Source organism: Chamaea fasciata, unplaced genomic scaffold (genome assembly GCF_029207755.1).
Source record: "Chamaea fasciata isolate MVZ Bird 193981 ecotype frontalis unplaced genomic scaffold, bChaFas1.0.hap1 SCAF_9, whole genome shotgun sequence".
Taxonomy (NCBI): domain Eukaryota; kingdom Metazoa; phylum Chordata; class Aves; order Passeriformes; family Sylviidae; genus Chamaea; species Chamaea fasciata.
Window position 1 is genome coordinate 16,602,537 of NW_027094094.1, and position 20,963 is coordinate 16,623,499.

A 20,963-nucleotide genomic window follows, 5' to 3' on the forward strand; every position below is an offset into this window, starting at 1 on the left:
TCAGCAATGAATACACAAGAGTTACACATCAATAGTAGATTTTAAACGCTAGCCTGTGTGAGGCACCAACTGTCACTGAGTACATTATTTCAAGTAAATCTATTTGCATTCTCTGATCACTATCCACACAAAAAGCCCCCTTCTTGTACTTTTCGTAAATATGTGTTTGGGATGAAAGCATAAAAATTTACTTTATCTATGATATATCAAAAGAGTTAAGATGGAAAGCTGAAAAATATTGGTTTGATTAAGCAGCTCTTCAAAATCACTTTGTAAGCAGAGAAATTCTACAGCCAGAATCAACTAAGAATACTTACTCAAAATATCATTTATATCATATAAAGGATCTTTTGTCTCTGCAGCTAGTACTGATGATTCTTCAAAAAAGTAAACAACAATTTTATAAAACCATGAAAGAAAGAAACATCTTTAACTTCATTCAATACACATATTGGCTATTTAAGAGATGATCTTTCATCTGAAAGAAGAACTATGTTTTCATTATGAAATTAATCAAGAGTCTCGTTTCTTACATATTCCATTCTTCTTAAGGAAGGAAATAAATATAATTACACTTGCTTTAATCAATACTGACACTACTCTAAGAATCACTCGAGACTTTTATCTTGATCAACTACTTTTTTTGTGGCAGAAAGAATTTCTCTCTCTGTCTGATTGATTAGTAGTAACCAGCACTGAAATCAATCTCCAGAGTATTTAAATTTTGGATTCCCTTACTGTAAGGTGCTTTGCTTATAAACAAAGATTTTAATTTTTAGATGTTTAATAGATGTAACACAATGCAAAAAGTCAGACTGAATTACAAGGGGTTCCCAAGAGCTTGTATTTCAAAAACTAAGCTACAACAACAGGTGAGCAAAACAAGCCTGTAGGTGGAGTTTGAAAGATGGGAATAACAAACTGGATGTGAGCAATTTTACAGCAATTATGAACTAGGACTCTCCCTTCTGGTATCAGATTGTATTTACAGATTCAGCTGACAGAAAATAATTCTGTAACACTGCCATCGATATCATGCATGTAATGAGAATCATAGCCATGAATCAGGAGAATATCACTGTTCACCATTTAGGTCTCACTGCTATTCCTCGCTCCATCTCCACTGGCATGTTGTGCGTGGGAATGGCTCTTTATGGTAAGAATTACCTGGAACACAAAGTGGTTTTCCTCCTTGTGGAAGAACCTACACGGAAGCTGAGCAAAGGGGCCACCAAAGGCATCCCCTGGTTGCAGTGTGGATACCTGTTCTTCAGCGCTGACTGCTCCATCTCCATGTGTGCCCTCTTTGAGCATCAACTCAACTGCCAGGGAATTCTCAGTGTGGGAAGGCAGTTCTTGAGCCACTACAGACCACAGCAACTTGAAGCTCTCTGTGATGCATCAGTCAGTGACATGACAGTATCTCAAGGAAGTGAAGAGCCTCCCAATAACTGTTATTGTCATCTTTAACCTCTTCTGAGAAAGTAAGTTTTCTTGTCATTTCCTGGTCAGATCTTTTATGAAAACAGGAGTATTATAGCAAATTAGCAGGCTACTTTCTTAATTCCTTTAGAATCTCCAAACATACATAAATCAGTAGCAAACAAAATTATTCCACTACAGGAAAGAAATGACCAATGCACAGTAGTTAGTAAATGAACAGTTTGGTCAGCTGTTAGGAAAGGTGCTGACATATGCATGAATTTCACTATTAATAATTGAATAAATGGTTTCAGCTTTAGGTAACCAGTCAAAATTCTTTCACATGTAAGAACTAAGAGTGACAGCTATTGAGACCATAGTGCTCAAGTAACACTACACATCTTTCATTCCAGAAATGGCCCACACTTGAAAGTGAACAGTTTTTGTTTTATAAGCAATAATCAAGATAAGGACACCAACACTTCTATTTCCCATGGAAACAGACACACATTGAGACAAATACTGTCTTGTCACAGCCCAACGGAACTGGCTGCCAGTGCTACACCTGCTCTGCTCATTACAGGCTTCAGTCGCAAAGCCTGTCAAGCTGGTACTTTTCATGGCACTACATCTACTGGAAACATTTAAAGATAAAAACACAATAATCAGGAGAGTAAGCTTCATTGTAAAAAATGTCTAAGGCACTACCCACCATCACTCAAAACAGATAGCTAAAACACTGATATAGAATCAACTTTGTTTCTTAATATTTCAAATATTGAGTCTAATGATAGAAATAAAACTTTTTCCCAGACAACTGCAACAAAAGTTTTTTAACTGAGGATTTGGGCAACAAACAACCCCAAGCTAAGGTGTATTTGGTGCAAAGTTTTCAATAGTTGAAGAAAGGATTCCCCTTTTCAACACCAGCAGTATGTCTTTCACAGGAAAAGATCAGAACTTTGCCTGGGACTATTGCACTTGTCTAAAAGCCAAAACTGCAAAAATGAACTAATCTTTTGGTTTGTTTTTTTTCTTTCTCACTGGGATGTTCCAATTGAGATAGCTCAAAGAATATATGAAGATGCTGTTGGCATCAGTCTTTCAAAGCACAGAAAGATTATAACTTAATATGTTTTTTATTTAATAAAAGGCAATGTAAATTTTGATATAGATATAGGTCAACAGGCCATGCTAAGAACAATTCTGATATTTCTCCAACATAGCAAAAATCAAAAAATCATGCTAAAAAGTTCAGACACTTCACTTTTATCTGCATTGCCCTCCACTCTTCTCTAAGTTCTTCTGTGCATCCCACAGTAATTTGCTTATCAAACCTAAAAATGGAGCTGCACAGGAGCAACTTTAAACCAATACATTTTATCTCACTTTATTTTGCATATTCTGCAGGCTTAGAAGCGAAACCTGGAATTTTCACTTCCACTTTAAATCCCAGAGTGTTCACAGAGCAGGGAAAACCAGCTGGAGCAGAGTGGTAAGTCCACTTGCAGTATTATTTCTTTTACTGCTTTCAGTTGAAGTCTGGGTACATTACACCACCCACCCACACTGTATATTTTAATCTGCTTTTTAAGGAAATTCAATAAGTAATGATGAATGCTATTTGATTGTTGAACGAAATGCACAAATAAAACAGTATTTTCCTGTTTGTTAACTTGACCATCCAGCATACCTAAGAGATTCTTTATCACAGTGCTTCCACTGTCAAGTGCAGACTTAACTTGGTTAAGAATTTCTGATACGGGGATGTTAAAAGCCACGCAATGAACCCTGAAGTAATACAATTTTCCCACATTTAGCTGCTCTAATTCTCAAATTAATACTATGAGGTGCTAGTGCACAGTTCTAGACAAACAAAAATGATAACATGTCCTTTTGCCCCAACAGTGACAAACATCCAAAGCAATCCTTTCCCATGTGGAGAATGACAAGAAGTACAAAACACAGGCAGAGCAATAAGGGATACCTGATGCCACAGGAAACAAAGTAGTTTACTAGCAAGACATACAAAGACCTTCACATTATACTGTAAAACCAGGTGGTTGTATGTGTGAAGCACTACCTCCCTGCTAGAAACAGCAACTTTGTTTCTTCACGGTGGCAGGTATGCTGAGAAAAAAAAAAGAAAAAAAAAATCTTGTAAAATTCATAATTCTGCCTCTGTACAGGAAGAGAAGAATGTGTCCCAAAACCATGGAGGGTTAAAAATCCACTTTGGAAGCAAGTTGGAGTTGAAAGGACAACTATATATAGGATCCAGACTCTATCCCATTTAAAACACCAATAGGCAAGAGGACCATGAACAGAAATCTATGGAGGTGCAACTCTAACGTTTAAATCAACTGGCTTAGATTTTAAAAATACACATTTATGTATTTTTACTTCAACAGAGACTATTTTTGCTTAACAAAACTAAGCAAAACAAAACCCAGATTGAAAGCATCTGGGATCTGTCTCTGGCTTCAGGGTACGGACATAGTGTGATGCCACTTTTTAGGTATTATTGTTTAAATTTTATTTTAAATTAATACACCACGAACAACACAGTTACTTAATTCTCACCTTTTACAACCCCCTTCTGACTATCTGGCTAAAATAATGGGTAACAAGCTGCTAACTGAAAGAGGTTACCATTTAACCACTGAGCCAGAAAAACTGCAATTGAATGGTGCAAAACTTTCACAGTTCACAAACCAGCCGCAGGAAACCTGCTAGGTTTCGGAGCATTGTCTATACTTCTGACATCCCACTGCGTGTCAGAAACTGACACCAACCTTTCACTATCTACGGTACCAACTATGCTCCCTCACAGTTGTGTGCGTGTGTATGCGAGATGATTCACTTGCTTTTATTTCAGGGAACTGATGATTCATTCAATCGTCTCCAGATCATATTAACGTACTAAATATGCACATAAAGGAAGCAAAAAATCAAGTTCTTAAACTTTTTTATGCTCAAATGTTTATTTTTTTTTTCTCTGAGAGAGAATAGAAGCAATCAAACATGGGAGACGAACCAGGACAGGTTACGATTCTGCTCAAAGGCAAGGTTTGGGGAACACACCCAACCCACGTGTAAAACGAGCAGCCGTATTCCAGCGGCGGACGGCGAAGGGAGGGGAGCTCCGTCCCCTCCGGGCCGGGGCTGCTCCCTCTGCTCCGGTACCTGGAGCGGGCAAGGCGCGGCAGCCCGGTGCGCTTCCCCCTCCGCCACACCGACGGCTTGTGCCTCTCCTCCTCCGGTGACATCTTACATAATAAGCCGAGCTAATCACGCCGGAAGCGAGCCAAACCGCCACGGAGCATCAGCGGGGATCACTACCCGCGGGAGGAGATGCTGGGACCGGCACCCGCTTCCTCGCTCTCTGCCCGCCCTGGCGCCTTGCTAGAAAAATCCTCGCCGGGGCGGCAGCGGCTCCCGCAGCAGCCGCCAGACGCGGAGCCCTCGCTCGTCCCCCGCCGCGCTGCGCGCCGTCTCCCCAGGAAGCCGCAAGCATCGCGGACGGCATCAGCCTCTCCCGGGCGCGTTCCGCGCTCCCAGCCCCGCGGGCTCCAGCCCCGCCGCCCTGCCCGGCCGCCGCCGGCTGCCTCCTCAGTGCCGAATAGGAGGAGAAAGTTACTCGGCGGCGGCCCGGCGTCCGCCGCCGCCGCAGTTCAAGAGCAATGTCACGTTCAACAACTTGTTATGACACATGATCCCCCCCGCACGCATCCGCACCTCGCCGCCGCCTGCCCGGCGGCCCCCGGCGGGCCCCTTACCTTCCCCTGCAGAGGCCACGGGCACCCGCGGGCGTGTGCGGGAGTGGGTGCGTGTGGCAGCGCGGGCGGCGCCGGCTGGGCGGGCGGGCGGGCGGGCGGGGGAGGGGAGGGCGGCGGAGCGGCGGGAACGCGCCTCGCCGGACTTGGCGGCGGGCGGGGGCGGCTGCGGGGCGGCGCGGGGAGCGGCGCGGAGGGGAGCGCGGGGGGCGGAGGAGTTCCCGGGGCTTGTTTACGCATTGCCGCCCGCCCGGTGCAGGCGCTGCACTCTCTGATTGGACACAAACTGGGGCACAGCCCGGCTCGGGCGCCGCCGCCCCGGGGGCCCCCGGCGCCGCTCGGCCGCCGGTGGTGCCCCCGCCGGGCTGCGGGGCTCGGGGCCGCTGGTGCCCCGCGGGCTCCGCCGGCACACGCCGCTCGCCCGCCCGCCCTGAGACGCTGGCCGGCCGCCGCCCCCGCGCATGCCCGGCGCGCCGGCGGGCCCGGGGCGCGCATGCGCCCAGCGCGTGGCCGCTGAGGCGGCGGGGCCGGCGCAGAGCCTGCCCGGTCGGTGCCAGCGGGGCCGGGGCGCTCCGCGTTGTCCGCCGGCCTCCAGCGGGGCGGGACCGCGACCGGGACCGGTGGAGCCGCCCTCGCAGGCGCTGGTTATGTAACCGGGGGGGCTGTCTCTGGCGGCCCCGCGCCACCGCCCTGTCAGCGGTAGCGCCCGGGGGGAGGGGCTCCAGTGGCTGCGTTTCCCGATCGGGGAGTTGGATGTGCTCTCTCCGCCCCAGGGACGGGCCCCGCCGGGTAGCGGCTGCGGCCGCTGCCGATTTCCGTCCCTTCCCCGGACAGGTGCGGCCCCCTCTCGGGGCCGGGCAAGAGCTTATCGCCAGTCAGACCGTTCTCCTTCACCCGCTCTTAGCGCATCGCATCCCGAAAACTTCAGAGCTGGGGCAGTATGCGGTCACCGCGCGCCGGTGCGGGCGAGCAGCCCCAGGCAGAGGGGGCTGCTGTGTGGAGCAGCCGCTGCACAGAAACACCGCGCTGCTCCCTCCGTGTAGGCATGAAGGCCATCCCAGCAACGGGTATTTTCTCCTTAGTTTGTTTCTGCTGGGGTGGGTGTGACTCATCCCTTACCCTTGGTAATTTCCATTGAAATAAACAGTTTTAACCGAGGAAATGATCAGAACGTAACACAATTGTATTACATAACTCATGTACCCATTAATTCTCATTAAGCAGCTCCTTAATGTTCCTTTTACTCCCATCCCACAGTCAGCAATGACAGTAAATGTAATATCGAAATAGAAGCCATGAGACCTCTTTGCAATAGGGATCCCCGCTATGCACTCGCAGTACACGCCACAGGAACTTCCCTGACTCATTTTCAGATGAGTAAGCTTCTTAATCAAGTTCTCCTGGCATTTGATGGTAAAGCACTCAACTTCCTCATACTGATAACAGAATCACTAGTCCTTATAACATGTTCCATGTTGCCTCTTGCACAAAGTTTGGGATAAGGGCCCTGGCTAGAACCATTTCCTTGCACACCAGTTGAGTGGTTGGCCAGTAGTCAGGACTGCTGGTACCAACTTACAGCTGAGCATTCCCCTGCAAGTTAGCAGCTTTCCTGAGTTCAACTTTCATTCTTAGATGGAAAGTAGGAGTGTAGTTTTGAAAGATTAATTTTAATATATCCAAGATGTTTTCCAAGTAGCATTGCATTAAAAAAAAAAATCTAGAGAAGAGTTCTCTTGTGCCTGCTTACTTAGAACTTTTCCCTTTCAGTCACTTCTTTGGACGAATTACTGGGATATCTGAATTAAAGATGCTTTAACATCATCTGAATCACGTCCCAGTACCACATGTACCACATTTATTTAGACAGCAGTGAACCCTGTCAGTAAAAAGTACTTGTGCACTCATTGAATTTACTGGAAGAACTGATGCCGACACTGAACTCACAGAAAAAAAGCATAACAGAAGATAAAATTATTCAAGGTATGGCTACAAGGTGGAAAAGTAGCTACCAGTGGTTGCCTAGACTTGGCAGGACAGAGCTCAGAGCAGATTAGCTTTCTTTACTAAGAGAGCAAGGAAGGCACATAAAGCACCCAATGCGAAACATACTTCAGTAGTGACAGTTCTCTCACCAAATGTTCTGAGTCAACTAAATGTTGTATACAGACTTCCCTTTTTAAGAGATTCTTCACAGCCAAGAGAGCCATATATTTAAATATAAGTACATACATATATAAACTTTCATCTAAACTTACAGGTATCTTCTCACATGTTTTCTTGGCTCCTAGGAGACACCAAATAGAGAGAGACAAATAATCAAAGCACAAGAGTTGGCACCGCTTGTTTTGTGTGTAGCAATGTAAAGGTCTAAAGATCTAAATCCATTAAGTGGCTGTAAAAACCTGGACTATAGATTCTGTTTTAATTTTACATCTTACATGATACCAAAGTTTTAGTGTACACAGTTTTTGCAGTTTCATGGTAGATTTTGCATACAGGAGAAAATGGTTTGCCTGGTTCAAGACTCAGTTCTCTAATTATCTTTCTTTCACTTCCTCTGCTGATTTTATTTCTAGTAGAGTGAGAAGCCTTAACCTAATCCCTAGGGCTTTCTCCTTGATCCCAAGCTTTGTAAAATGTAGGTATTTCCTTAGGATGATGAGTTTTATAAGCTGTCAATTAATTGTGATTAGAGCAACAGCCACATCTGGAACTCCTGCTAATGCATCTTTGGAGAATGGCATGAAAGTTGTACTCAAGTGTAAAATATGTGGTTGAGAAATATTATCTAAAAATAAAAAATAAGCAAAACTAAATTGTTTAATTGGTTTTCAGCAGTTGCTACATATAGAGTTGTGACTTAACTTTCAATTCATTAGTAGATTATTTTCATTAGTAGAAGAAGCTCACAAAATTTCCAGTGAAGGGCAAGCCACTGTATATCAGGGATCTTTGGGATCCCTGGCTCTTGATTTCTGACCTAATATACATAAGTCTCAGTGAGTGCCCTCCCTACCTCCTCAGAAATATTGCCAAGTACATTTTCCCTTTTCCAAAAGATTACATAGAAATTGAAAATTATGGCTTTAAAATGTCTAGCATTAATTATGCAGCTCTCTTATGACTTCTTGCCAGTGAGTGATAAATCCCTCTTTCCCTTTCATCCAGAATTTGACTACTTTAGCAGAATACTAGGGCACTCTACTTCCATTTGAAAAGAGGGGATCATCACTCCTAACTCCCTATTTAGAGCCATGATGCTATTTTAAATACTCTTTTACACTATGATTTTTAATTTCATTTAATTTGTGTTTCTAATTAACTTGCTCTCCAAGCAAGGTTATCAATTGTTTACTGGTCAGCAAAAGGCACCCTTGGGTTTTACTGAGCACAGCTTAATGTTGCCATAATTACAGAGTATCTCATCAACAGTGAGACAAAACTGTGAATTCTGCTTTTTGGTGGATATTTTCAACTTGAGCATTGTTTTATTTCTATTCTGTAAATACTGAAACACCCTGACGCATGAATTGCACAGCAGAAAAGAGGTGCTCTCTTGCCTTTGGGTTAGGTTGGGGGTTTTCTTTCAGTTGCAGAGGGGAAGAGCTGTAAAACACCTGCTCAGCCTGGCTTCAGCTCCAGCAGGAGTAAGAATTGCCAGGTATCTATCTTCTGTCAGCTGGAATAGCTGCCTATTTACAAACTTGGTGTAGAGCCTACCACAAGAAAATCTGAGAGTTTACTTTGTCCTCATGACAGAAGCTGTTGAGATCCTTGGGTAAACAGCACATTTAGTCATTTATTGGTGCATTATAAATATGTACGTAAAAGACATATCTTCTGTGTTAGAGCACAGCTACAGCAAAGTCAGGGTTAGACCCTCGGAAGTGAGTTCTGCACTCCTGCAAAGGCATCAGGAATCTCCACAGACCTGCTCCTGTGCTTTAAGGCAAGTCATATCTCATATCCAGTTGCACTATTCCAGAAACTCTCTACTTCCTTCCATTTCACTACTTTTGAACTCAACCATGCTCAATATCATAGTATTATTATGAAGCATTTTGGTTATAATATCAGAGAAAGGTGTTGCCCAGTTTGATTTCCATCATTTTATGGAATATGAACTAAAGTATAATTACACTATATTAGAGACTATTACAAGATGTCATTTCACAGGCAGGATAAAATACCTGTCAATGTCTATGGGCAATCTTCCTCCAAAATGGAGAAGGGCACAAAGAGGTGGTCTCATAGTAATGAGTTCTATTTCACATTGGGGAATTCTGCTCATAGAGAATTACGAGAGTAGATTTTAACAGAGTAACACTTTATTTGGGTGGGGTGACAGGACAAGACTGATACCTGTGTTCAGTAATGACAGCAGCTGTTTCTGAGAAAGTTTCCCTCCTGCCAGTGAGGAAACAATCCCTTACCAAGGAGTTCAGAGCATAATTATTGAATGGTGTCATTTCACAGCCCAGAGAGCACACCAGACAATCACTTTTACACTGCCAAATGGAATGAATGCAGGAAAGCAGGATGGAATAGCAAAGTCTCCAGGGACACTTTTCCTCTTTCTTTACAGATGAGGACATGACTAGTCTTCTGCACTACCCTTTTGTAGCCTGCGGTGTACTAAACAGCTCACGAGGCAATTGAGAGAAGTAGCTGCTCATGAGGAGGAGGTGAACCTAGATATCTAAATTTAGATCCCATGTATACCCTACCATGTAAGCATTTTTAGATCATCCTAAAGAAAAATATTTCCTGAATTGAATCTATTTCCATTTGCTTATGTTGATTTGAGCCACTGTTGAAGTGAAATAAAGTAGGATGGCACTACTTTAAGATCCTTAAAAATCAGTCTTTTTACAATTTTCTAGTGTTTCAACTAACATACCTGCAGTAGTTCTTACTGGCAACTTGAACAATTGAGAATAAATTATAACCAGTTGAGTTCTATAACACCAATATCTAAATTAGAATTCAGAGTCCTTAAGGTGACAACTGTTTCATCTGGTATACTTTGTCACAGTCCTTGGTGGGGCACCTGAGCACCTTAGGTCTAAAAGGGCAAACGTATTTCTAAGTTTTTATTTTCATGTCAACTAGAATGTACGAGTAAAGATTTTTAAAAGATAGAGAGGGAAAAAAAAGGTCCTCTTACACAGTATTGATTTTCAGTCTAGCCTCTGGTTGTTGAAAACAATTTTTAAGGGCTTTATTTATTTAGGGCAATGTGTTTGAGGTCTGGATGTAGATAACTAGAGCTGTGGATACTGGTGCTTTTTCCTTACAAGGGGAAGCAATAGTACATGGAGAAGAGGAAAGAGAAAGTTGCGTGTGACAAATCCATGCCACAGTTCAGAGATCTTCCTGGAATTTCTTTAAAAAGAAGCAGACAAGACACAATAGAGCACTGATGGATTAAAGAGTTCCTATGTAACAGGGAGTTTTTTCTAATCTTCAAGGATAAACCTGTCCACTACCAAATACTTAGGATGACACAGCATGCACATACTAAGAAAATTTCAATTTTTAGCACATAATAAAATGCACAGTATAAATCTGGGATTTTCTTCTGCCCCTTAACATTAGCATATTTTATACGTTTTTTTATCCCCTCTGCATGTACCTGATGGCACCATCACTGAGAACACAGTAATCTTTCTTATAAACTTCCTTGCAGACAGCAGTTATCCAGCAGATTTTAATCCTGAATGATTTGTAAAACTACTGTAAAAGCACATGTGAGCAGTCTGAACAGCTATTGAGACCTTAAATTTTCATCAGGCTATATATATATATTTTTTTTTTTTGAAAGTGAGTCAGTGAATGATTTACTTATCAGGTATTGGTGTAGTAGTATATTTTCTCGGCAAACATAGAAAATATTCTGAACCAAGAGATCAAGAAGGAGAAGTTGACAGACTTTTCTTTCTGTTCTAATCAGAACAGTTATGAAGGCATTTTTGTTTACCGAATGCATGCAAATTCTCCCACTATGTGAAAGTTTTTTAATAAAACATGAAGAGTCTATAGCTGCAAATCCATGCAGAAGAAATATAGTGCTTTCATAATTTGATTTGTCATAGTGCTACTTTTACTCATAGATATGTAAATCCTGCTTGTGACCCCTTCCTGCATCTGGCCACGTGCCCACTGTGCTGTCACCCGTTCTGGTCACAGGGCCTGATTATTCCTTTCTGGCTCCTCCCTCTGCTTAGCCCTCCCTTCTCATTGGCTGGCTTTTAATGAATGAATCACTGAAGATCCCCTCTCGTCTCAATTTTTGTGGTGTCCTAATCCCAGAGGAAAACACATTGACTCCAGATTTTATTTCAGGTATGTGCAGCCTTGACTAAGGCTAGGGAGAATAACAGATACAATGATCCTGCTTGATGTTTCAATTCCTCAGGCAGTAGAACTTTTGTGGGACAAACCCCTGTGCTGAACACAAAGAAGGATGAAACAGAAAGGACAAATCCATTTGCTTATGTCCTGGCAGGGCTGGTAGCTGACAACAACCAAAACACAAAAAACTCACCTTCTAGGCTACAAATGGAAGCTTGTGACAAATGGTTTTGTACTCTGTGTGTGGACAGAAATGGGTATTTAGAGAGCCTAATATGGCCCCTGAAAACACCCTGTGTGGTAGGTGTGTTTTACCCAAATATACACACGTGAGGATTTGGTTTGAAACATCTACTAGCCATGATCCTGATTAAAAATACCCCAGTACCCACAGATAGAGCAGGCAGGTGTAATCCCTCACTGTAAATTACACTGTACTTTTCCAGGAGCTTCATGTCCTCCAAGTATCTCTCAAAATAGAGCTGGAACTTGTCAGTAAGCTGAAACATCACTAGGGAAAGGAAGCCAGAAGATGGACAAACTGTAGGACTATGGATCTTAATTCCTTCAAAAACCCAGCTGAGCTCCAGTTAGATCTAGACTTCAGAAACTTAATACTAATGAAACAATTTCCTATAACACTGGTTAAAAGTCCAAACTATGCTTTCTGTAAGCTGGAGGATATAATTGAAAGTTAAGATTTTGAGTAGGAGCTTTAAGCAACCAAGTTTACAGACATCCTTAGTGACAAATCAATGGAAGCAGGTGGACATCTAAGCTTAACATTTTGAAAACATCTGTTTTCACTCAGCCAAAGCTGTAACAGGAAGAATCTACAAGATGAACTGGTGAAACTAAAAAAAAAAAATAAAAATTATGCCCCCAAATTTTAGGTAATGAAACTTTCAATATCTCATCTAAATTCCTGCCAAATTCAGGATCCATATGCACTGCTATAGAGTTAATTTGAATTTTGAATTTAAGGTGTTACTTCTTCACTGGTATACAGCATATTTGATAAAGACTGATTTATAGTTGAAGAGATGAAATGAGAAAGAACAGCAGAACATGAGGAAACAGACTGGAAAAATAAAAGCCATATATGGACACTCAGGTGTCCATAAAAGTTGTCAGCTGCACTGGCAGCTCCTCTGTCCATCAGAGGGTTAACTGCAGGTACCATGGCAGTGTCAGACTTTTGCACCCCTCATAGGGGTTTTCATTCACAAAATCTGCAGGGGGAAGTAAAGAAGCAATGCCACTTTTTTTTTCTGTCTTGTTGCCCACAAGGTCATGTGAATGAGATGTGCCAATGACTTTAATGGCTTACCAGGCTGGGCCACTGTGATCACTGCAATTTTCTTCTTCTCTTAGTGTTCAGCTTGTATTTTCTCTGCTACAACCTACCCAGTCCCACCTATGCTTAGTTACTGATAGAAGTCACTAATTTTAAATACACTAAGTAAATGCATTAGAGACTTGTGTAGCCAACCAAAGGGAAAGAGAAGATTCCACAATTGCTTAGATATAGGTATTATAGTGGAAGAGCAATTAAAAACATGGATGCACAACCTAGCTGGAGAATCACACAGATATTGATAGATTTTTTCTACCTGGAATGATGTCCTCGTTTACAGTCTCATATCTCTTTTGCAATGCTGTGATTCAAGGATGCATTCAGGAAAGGCAAGAGGAAAGAGCACCAGCGGCACCAGTCAAGTATAAATTATAATTCACAAAAGGCATTCTTTAAAACACTATGTTACATCTAGGTATTTTCCTAAAATCAAAGAGAAGTGGGTAAATACCCTTGAAACTTACTTTAAAAGCCCTCAAACATTAGATCTAAGATAGGAAACATCTAGTTCCTGACAGAATTTATTTCCTACTTGGAACTAAATAATTACAATAATGCTGTTCCACCACACAAAGTAAGCTTGGCAGACCTGGTTTAGTAACTGACACACAGGTAAAGCTGTATCAACTCCATCCGTGTATATGCAAAAATAAATATAATAAAATTACTTTTAAAAAAATAAATGCTAAAACGTGGGTATTTGGATGTTTTCATTAAATAGTGAACTGTTTTCACTTTCAACTGCTTTTACAATAGTTTTAAGATTTGCTTTGACAGATAGAGTGGAGTATATTTAGTTTTGCTGTGACTGCTGGACTTTGGGTCTTAAAAAACCAGCTGGGCATTCAAAATTAAAATCCTGTATGATGCAGGTAAATTTTAGTTTCTGTTTGAGATGAATTCTTTCAGTTGTCAAGTACCAGGCTCAAAAATGAGTCATAGTATTTGGTGAAATAAATAATGAAAGGTTATTTCTCTAAATGAGAGCACACCCTGGGTAGTAATAGTCTTTAGTGTTTCAATGTCTCTTAAGCATCAGAAACCCGAGTAAGGCTTGTCTGAGACCCCTGTTACTTATTTCATTTGGAACAAGAGTTCTTAAACATTAGATGGAGCCCCTCTTCTCTCTGTATAGATGAGCCCCTCAGTGATGTACAGACACCTCCAGTGTAGCCCCAGCTGCACCACACTGAGGGACTGAGACAGCCTGGGAGACTGTGAATACAAAACACACCTTCTCCCTTAGAAAAGCAAGTGCTGATCTTCTGTTTATTATCACTTTGACTCAGAAGGTTGGCTGGACAGCAAAGCCTCCCTGAAGAGCAACACCTGGAGCTAGTGTCCTTGTTCACTTTCGGATGTGCCTTGCTTACTGAACTGAAGGAAGAAGCACACTGGTGTGACAGGATCCACTTACACTGGCATTAGCTATGCTAAGCCTGCCTGATAGATAGAAAACTTCTGTCTTCAAAACAGATTTTAGGCACATTTCATCAGCCTAAGTTTAATCCTGCTGACAGCATGCTTTCTTTAATGCCATCTTTCTTTGCAGAAGATTTCACCCATCTTTTCTGAACAGCTTTTACCACAGGGTTCCTAGGGGTGTGAAGGGTGAGGAATTGTTAGCAAGGGGTCATATTCCTTTACCCAAAAGATTTGATGCAAGTCCTAGACTAAAGGTTAAATTATGATGTTAAATTATTCAGCTTCACAACTTCTGGGATTAGGTAATGCAGTTCACATGTTCTTAATGCTTAGCCAGACTCGAGGCCAGTAGTAACTCCTGGTAGTTGTTCCAGATTATTTGCCTTCTGAGAACATCCATCCACTGCCAAACATTTTCCAGTTGTGAGGCACCAAGTAAGGACTTTTTTTTTTTCCATTTAGCTGTAAAATGCCATACAGCTAACAACTTAGAGGTGGGGGTTTTTTTTGTTGTTTGTGGGTTGGTTTTTTTTTTTTCTGGGGTGTGTGTGGGGTTTTTTTTTATTTTTGGTTGTGGATTTTTTCTTTTTTGGTTTTAATTGCTTATATAATAGCTCCACCAATTTCAGTATCCCCAGCATCTTCCTCCTCTCACAATCTCTGAATAAGCATCTGTTGGTAGCCCACACCTTTCCTTTTCCACCCCTGCAGCAGCTTCTGATTTGTTCATCTTTGCTCTCTGCAGGGAAGATACCTCAGCTGCCTTGCATTCATTCTTCATTCAGCAAAATGTGGAACAAATGTTCAGTGACAGCCTGTTGCACACCAGTTTAATAGTGCATAAAACAGAGAGGCTACTGTGAGCAGGTTTTGGAAATTCAGCATTTTGTATTTAAAGCAATTCAGCTTTGTAATAATGTGATGGTTCACACTGCAGCTAGATTTGCAGAGATGCATGGCTTTATGTAAAGTACAAATGTATTTTTAAGACACTTTTGGATTTTGAGTAGAATCATTTGTAAACTACAATGACGTATGTTCCAGATATTGTGAGAGGGGTCAATAATGCAAATATCCCACTAACCTCAGCAGAGTACTTCATGTTCCATGTTCTCCAAGAAGTCAGTAAGAGATTTTTGAAGATACAAGAAACATTACAGCAAATTCAATCAATAATGTTTCTCTATTGAATATGTATTTCTACCTAATGGAAAAGTCTTAAGTGCTGTTTAAGCACTCCTTACCAGATCATATATCTTCTGACCTCTAGTGAAGCTGTTTTGCTTAAGGAGAGAGGAGTTTGTATCAGAGAGGAAAACTGCAACCAATTTTTCAAACTTGAAATGCAGACTTGAAGATTCGTTGTCCCAAATTTCCTTTTTTCTTCCCAGCCTCTCCCTCTGCTCTTGGTTCATTTTCCCCTTTAGAGCTCTAAGTAGTCCCAATTTTTCAGATTTCTCTCTCCCCAAGACAGGTCACCCCTCACTGTCAATTCCTTTCTCCTTATATTTCTATCCCCCTGCCATAACTTGGAGGGGTTATAGAGTTTCCCTTTGTAGCACCTGCTACACGAGGCTGCATAGAGGAAATCTCTCCATTTCTTCCTGTGTGACTGGCTAGTGGGTTCAGTGAGCTATGAAGAGGAGGAGAAGCACCTTTCCTGTGAGGATCTCTGACATCCCTGTGCCTGGGTTTCTGCCCTGGCTGCTGTAACAGGCTCCGGGAATCCCTATTTAGCTACATGTTCTGCCTACTACATGAAAGACTCCATTTTTTCCTAGGGCTGAAGATGGCAGTGCAAACCTATTCGTATCCTTTCCTCTTAGAAGGCTGTACTTAGTTTGTCTATCACAGGATAACTGCTTTCCCAGCAAACTTTGCTGAAGGCAAAACAATGGAGGCTCCTTTCACTGCTTAAAGAGCATCTCTGAGGTTACAGGAGAACTTAGTTGGTCTTTCCAGTTGTTCTCCTTCCTGTTACACAGGCTTTCCATTGGCAGCCAGCTCTTCTGAGCCCAGCCAGGAGATATTATTGCAAAAGAACAGAAGGGGAATAGCTATTGAAGCCAAGAGCATCCTTTTACACATAATACTGAGTTTTATAAAAGCATTTGGTGGTCAGGCATCATTCCCTGCCTGCATTCAATCCTGGTGAATGTTTTTAGCATCTTTGCTCTTAGTAGAGCCTTCCTTTTCAAGTTGTACATTAAACATAAGAAATGACATCTGAAGAAATACTTTCATGTGTGGTTAGTCTCAAAGGCTAATCTCCTAAGAATAAGCCAATCAAATGCAAATCTATTTCCCAACACCATATAATATGTTATCTGAATATAGATATCTTTCCAGGCAGTATGGTTTCCCTAACAGCATAAAAACAGAAAGCTGTCCTCATGGAGGGGGTTGGAAATAGTACAACACTAATGAGGTAATACTGTTGCAACAGTCAAGGAGCTTCCAGATTGTCACTTGCCACGAATCCTGATTGTTGTCTGCAGCTGGTAACAAAGCTAGTAGTGCACCTCTGAAAAGCCTCCCACTTCAGTGGTTTGCCTCCATTTACCTCTGACACACCAGAAATATTGTTAGAGGGATGCAGGCTGCCCCAGCACCAGTCCTTTGTGAATATGAAGTAACTACACAAAACAAAAAGCAGTTTCAGCTCAACCTTCATCCCTGCCAAGATTTTAGTGAGGCGAGAAAAAGGTGACAGATCTTTAAAGAGTCACCACCTGGCAAAGAAAACCAGAAAAATCCAAGTGACTCCTAGCTGAATGTTTTTACCTTCCATCAGTGCTGGAACTGGGAGGTGAACAACATGAAAGGGAAATATTTTCTCTGTGTGAGCTTTCTTGCAAGAGTAGGTGAGAACAGCACCTTTGTTTCAGGTATAAAATATTGTAACTATAAAACTCAGCCTGTTCTCAGTTTTCCCTTCTTTTCCTCAACAAGGAAATAATAGTAGAAACGAACTTGAGTATAGAAAAAAATAGGAAAACTTCACAATTATCAGCTTATCAGCTCTGCATTACCCTATGACATTAGAAATGTTTAATAAGAAAGACTATCTTTTTATAAGAAATATCACCTTGATTTATGTAATGAAAAGACATTCAACATCTCAGCATAATAAAAGCTAGTTGCTCTACACAAAATGACTGGGGTTAATTTTCTGGAGAACTATTGAAGTACTGAACAACAGAATGAGAATTCAAACAGCAGTAATGTGCCAAAAGGATGATTTCATTCACTATTTCATATGTGCAAAAATGGAGTGACAAATCACCTCCATCAAGACAAAACTGCTGCAGAGAATGCAGCAAGGAATCTGTATTTTTACCTTTGTTCTTACAAGAAGAACAATGGAAGGTTTGCAAAATGCATTCTGGTCTGTCAAAAGCACTCAATGTTTGAGTCACCACAATGCCTGTGACCTGGAATGCTTACCATTTTTTTTTCCTGTGTTGATTAAACTTCATTAGAGGTGAAAGAACTGCATGCTGTTGCAGGGGAGGGGAGGAGGCAGCACTAAGAGGCCACTTTCCAAGCAGATTTCCCAGAAATACTGCAATTAATAAAGAGCCCTAGAAATGCTTTTCATGCACTTCTATTTATTATGTCATGAAGTGCAAACTAAAAGCTTAATGAATCATAAAATGCAGCATTTTTATGATTATTTCTTCATGCCTAATCCAGACCTGTCTATAGTAATATACAGGCAGAATTTGGATCTAGCTTACCCTAACCAAGGTCACATACACGAAACAAATGGCTCTATGAAGAGAGCTCACGTAGCCTGATTTGCTATAGATTTTACCTGGGAGCTCAGTTCACTGGGGGCAAACTGTGCGTGCATTTTAAGTGAAATTTTATCTGGATTTAGGATACTCATGACGTAGTTCTTCATGTGTAATCTTTTGTGTCTTGTAGGAGCAGAATCCTTAGTAGAGGAACTCTCGCTTGTTAGGAGCATCCTTAAAGCCTCTCTCTCCCCTTGGTAATGAGGTCCTGATTTTCATAAATATATAAGAATGTAAATTGTTTGGAGACTGCTGCTGCTCTCCAATTTGGTTAAAATTTAATAGTGGGTCAAAAAGCTTCCACAGCAGGACACACAGATGCAAGACAGATGCAATCACATGATTGCATAAGCCTGTTTCCTTAGAAAACCAGAAGAGGAATTCTGAGACCCACAGAAAGGAAATCACAAAGAAGGAAAAGAGCAATTTAAATACCTAAAAAGCACTTCCTATTCCTGTCCGCAGCAAATCTACACACATAAAAGAAAATTATTGAGGCAAATACTGTTCACAGATTAAAAATGTCTTAATGGCACATTAGTTTTACTCATTTACCACATTAGTTTTACTTTTCCTTACAATTAACACAACTGAACTTCACTGAGCTACTACCAAAGAATACATGCTTCATCATCCTAATGTCAATAAAGCAATATGGTGCATCAAAGAAATGTTACCTAGTGAACGACATTTCTTCCTGAAGAAGCAAAAACCCATTGATATAATTAATTTCTCAGGTTTTTTTCATAGACGAGAAGTCAGGTACAAGTCTCTGTTGAGATAAGTAGGAGAATGAGGATTTAATCCCTTTAGAGATTTTTTTCTTTTATCCTGTAAGCCATACAGTTTTGTTTTACACAGTACTTTTCACTATGAAGAGGATCAAAGCAAACTTTCAGAAAACACCTCTTTGGTTCTGCTCTGGAAAATTATCTCCTTTGTTTCCTTTTTCCCTCCCCATGAGCTGTTTTCAGTGTTTCCACCAAGTTGTTAGTCATAACAAGTTACCAAACCTGGAGGGTGTTAGCTTTGCAATGAAGCAGAAACAAGTCATGGATGAAGTTCTCTCCTAATAGCTTTATCATATGAATGACACAGGAATTGCAGCACCCTGGGCATACTGATACAACTTACTTTGAACCGACAATTTGATGATACTTTAGAAGCAATTATTTCTGACAAATAATGGGCCTCTCTTCCACAAGAGAGGACAAATTTATGTTGTCCTAAAAACATTTGCACAGGTGATAGGGGACAGGGTTGTATGGCACAAGGAAGACACCTTTGCCCTAAACTGCGGTTACTAATGATGGAACGACGGGCAGCATTTGTAGTCCTCTCCCAGCTTTACACACACCGCCCGTCCTCTCTTTGGTCTGTCCTCCCAGCTGTAAGCCTTGCTCGGTTCCCTCCCCGTCCCCCGCAGCGGGGGCAGTGCCGGGGCAGGGAGCGCGCCCTGCCCCGAGCTGCCGCAGGTGCTCCATCAGCCGCGCCGGAGCTGCCGCGCTGTGCGGGGATCGCAGACACCGGGAGCCTGCAGGAAGGGGGACACGGCCTCTGCATCTGTGCCAGACTCTGCAGACTGGAAGGAGCTCGCTGTAGTTCCCACTGAAGTGCGCTGAGGTGGGTGATGCTCACCGTAAACAAATCTTCAAGCTGGGGAACCCACCCATGACAACTTTTACAACTTTTTCACTGCAGCTGCTGACATCGCTGCGGGAGCATCACTCGTGGGTGCAGCACTGCTGCAGGGGCTCAGTTCAGGAAGGCAATGCTAATCTCTAGTATTTAACAAACAGGAGGCCTTTGTGAATACTTAGGTTGGTAGGTAGATTAGGTTTGCTACTGTGAGAAGGGACTATAAACCCAAAGATTTAATGAAATCTATCATCACTCAAAGGAGCAAATTACATTGTTTCCTTGCTTCTGAATTAGCTGCAGTCTCAGTATTAATTTTTAATTCTCAAAATTTGCTTCTTGCAATATATGCTGGTTAAATTCAAGACTTTAGTGTTTCTTGTGTTTAATGGAGCACTCTTGCACAGGAAATACAGACGTTGCCTAAAAAACATACTTGGAGTCTTGTTTTTTCCTGGTGTGGGGTAACAGCAGAATTTTTCTTAGTAATTATTCGGCTACACATAAATAGCTGGTTGGGAAATTTGTGTACAGAGACAAGTTAGCAAAGTGCCAAGTTCCAGGAGTAGCCTAAGTGCTCGTTGTGGAGGTAGCCTTTCTCACGACAATCATGCTTTGTCTTTTCAGCAGACAAACTGTACCAGTTGCCACGTGGCTGTTTTTCTGATTGCCTCCTCTCCCGGGGCAACAAAATCCCCAGCAAGCAGCAGTGACTGCTACAATTGCTGAGAGCAGAATTAAATGCACATTCAGGACTGATCTGCTTAGAGCCTTTCCTTTCCTTGCCCCAGCGCATTATCTCTGTTTTGCATCAGTTACACAGTGGCTCAGAAGTAACTAAACAATTCTGAAACCCGAGCAGATAAAATTGTTTCTGTCCCTCCCCACCAGGAAGAGCTCAATCCAGCTCTGGCAATTACACTATGGTTTAAAACTCAAGCTTTTTCATTCAGCTGAACACTTGCGTTTTTCAAAATACACACTCTCTGGACTTAGAGTAACCCAGAAATAACAAGGAATTAATGCAGACAAGAACTTTAATGCTCTCATACATATAACATTTGTAAATTTCTTATCACTTTTGAATTGTTTTCTCATCTCTAAATGGCATTTTGCTAGTGGCCTCTACCTCCTGAACTTCTCCTTTGTGTATGCTAGATTCAGTACAAGCATCAGCACATGTTAATA

At 41.9% G+C, this 20,963-nt stretch overlaps 1 protein-coding gene across 2 annotated transcripts in view; it reads right to left on the reverse strand.

Moving 5' to 3' along the window:
* The window catches only part of PCGF5 (polycomb group ring finger 5), a 67,042-nt gene extending 61,751 nt beyond the window's left edge, over nt 1-5,291 (reverse strand). For both annotated transcript variants that reach the window (XM_066191221.1, XM_066191220.1), the window contains exon 1: nt 5,202-5,291. The gene's annotated coding sequence lies outside the window, so the exon portion shown is untranslated. The remainder of the gene's footprint in view (nt 1-5,201) is intronic.
* Between the last annotated feature and the right edge of the window lie 15,672 nt (nt 5,292-20,963).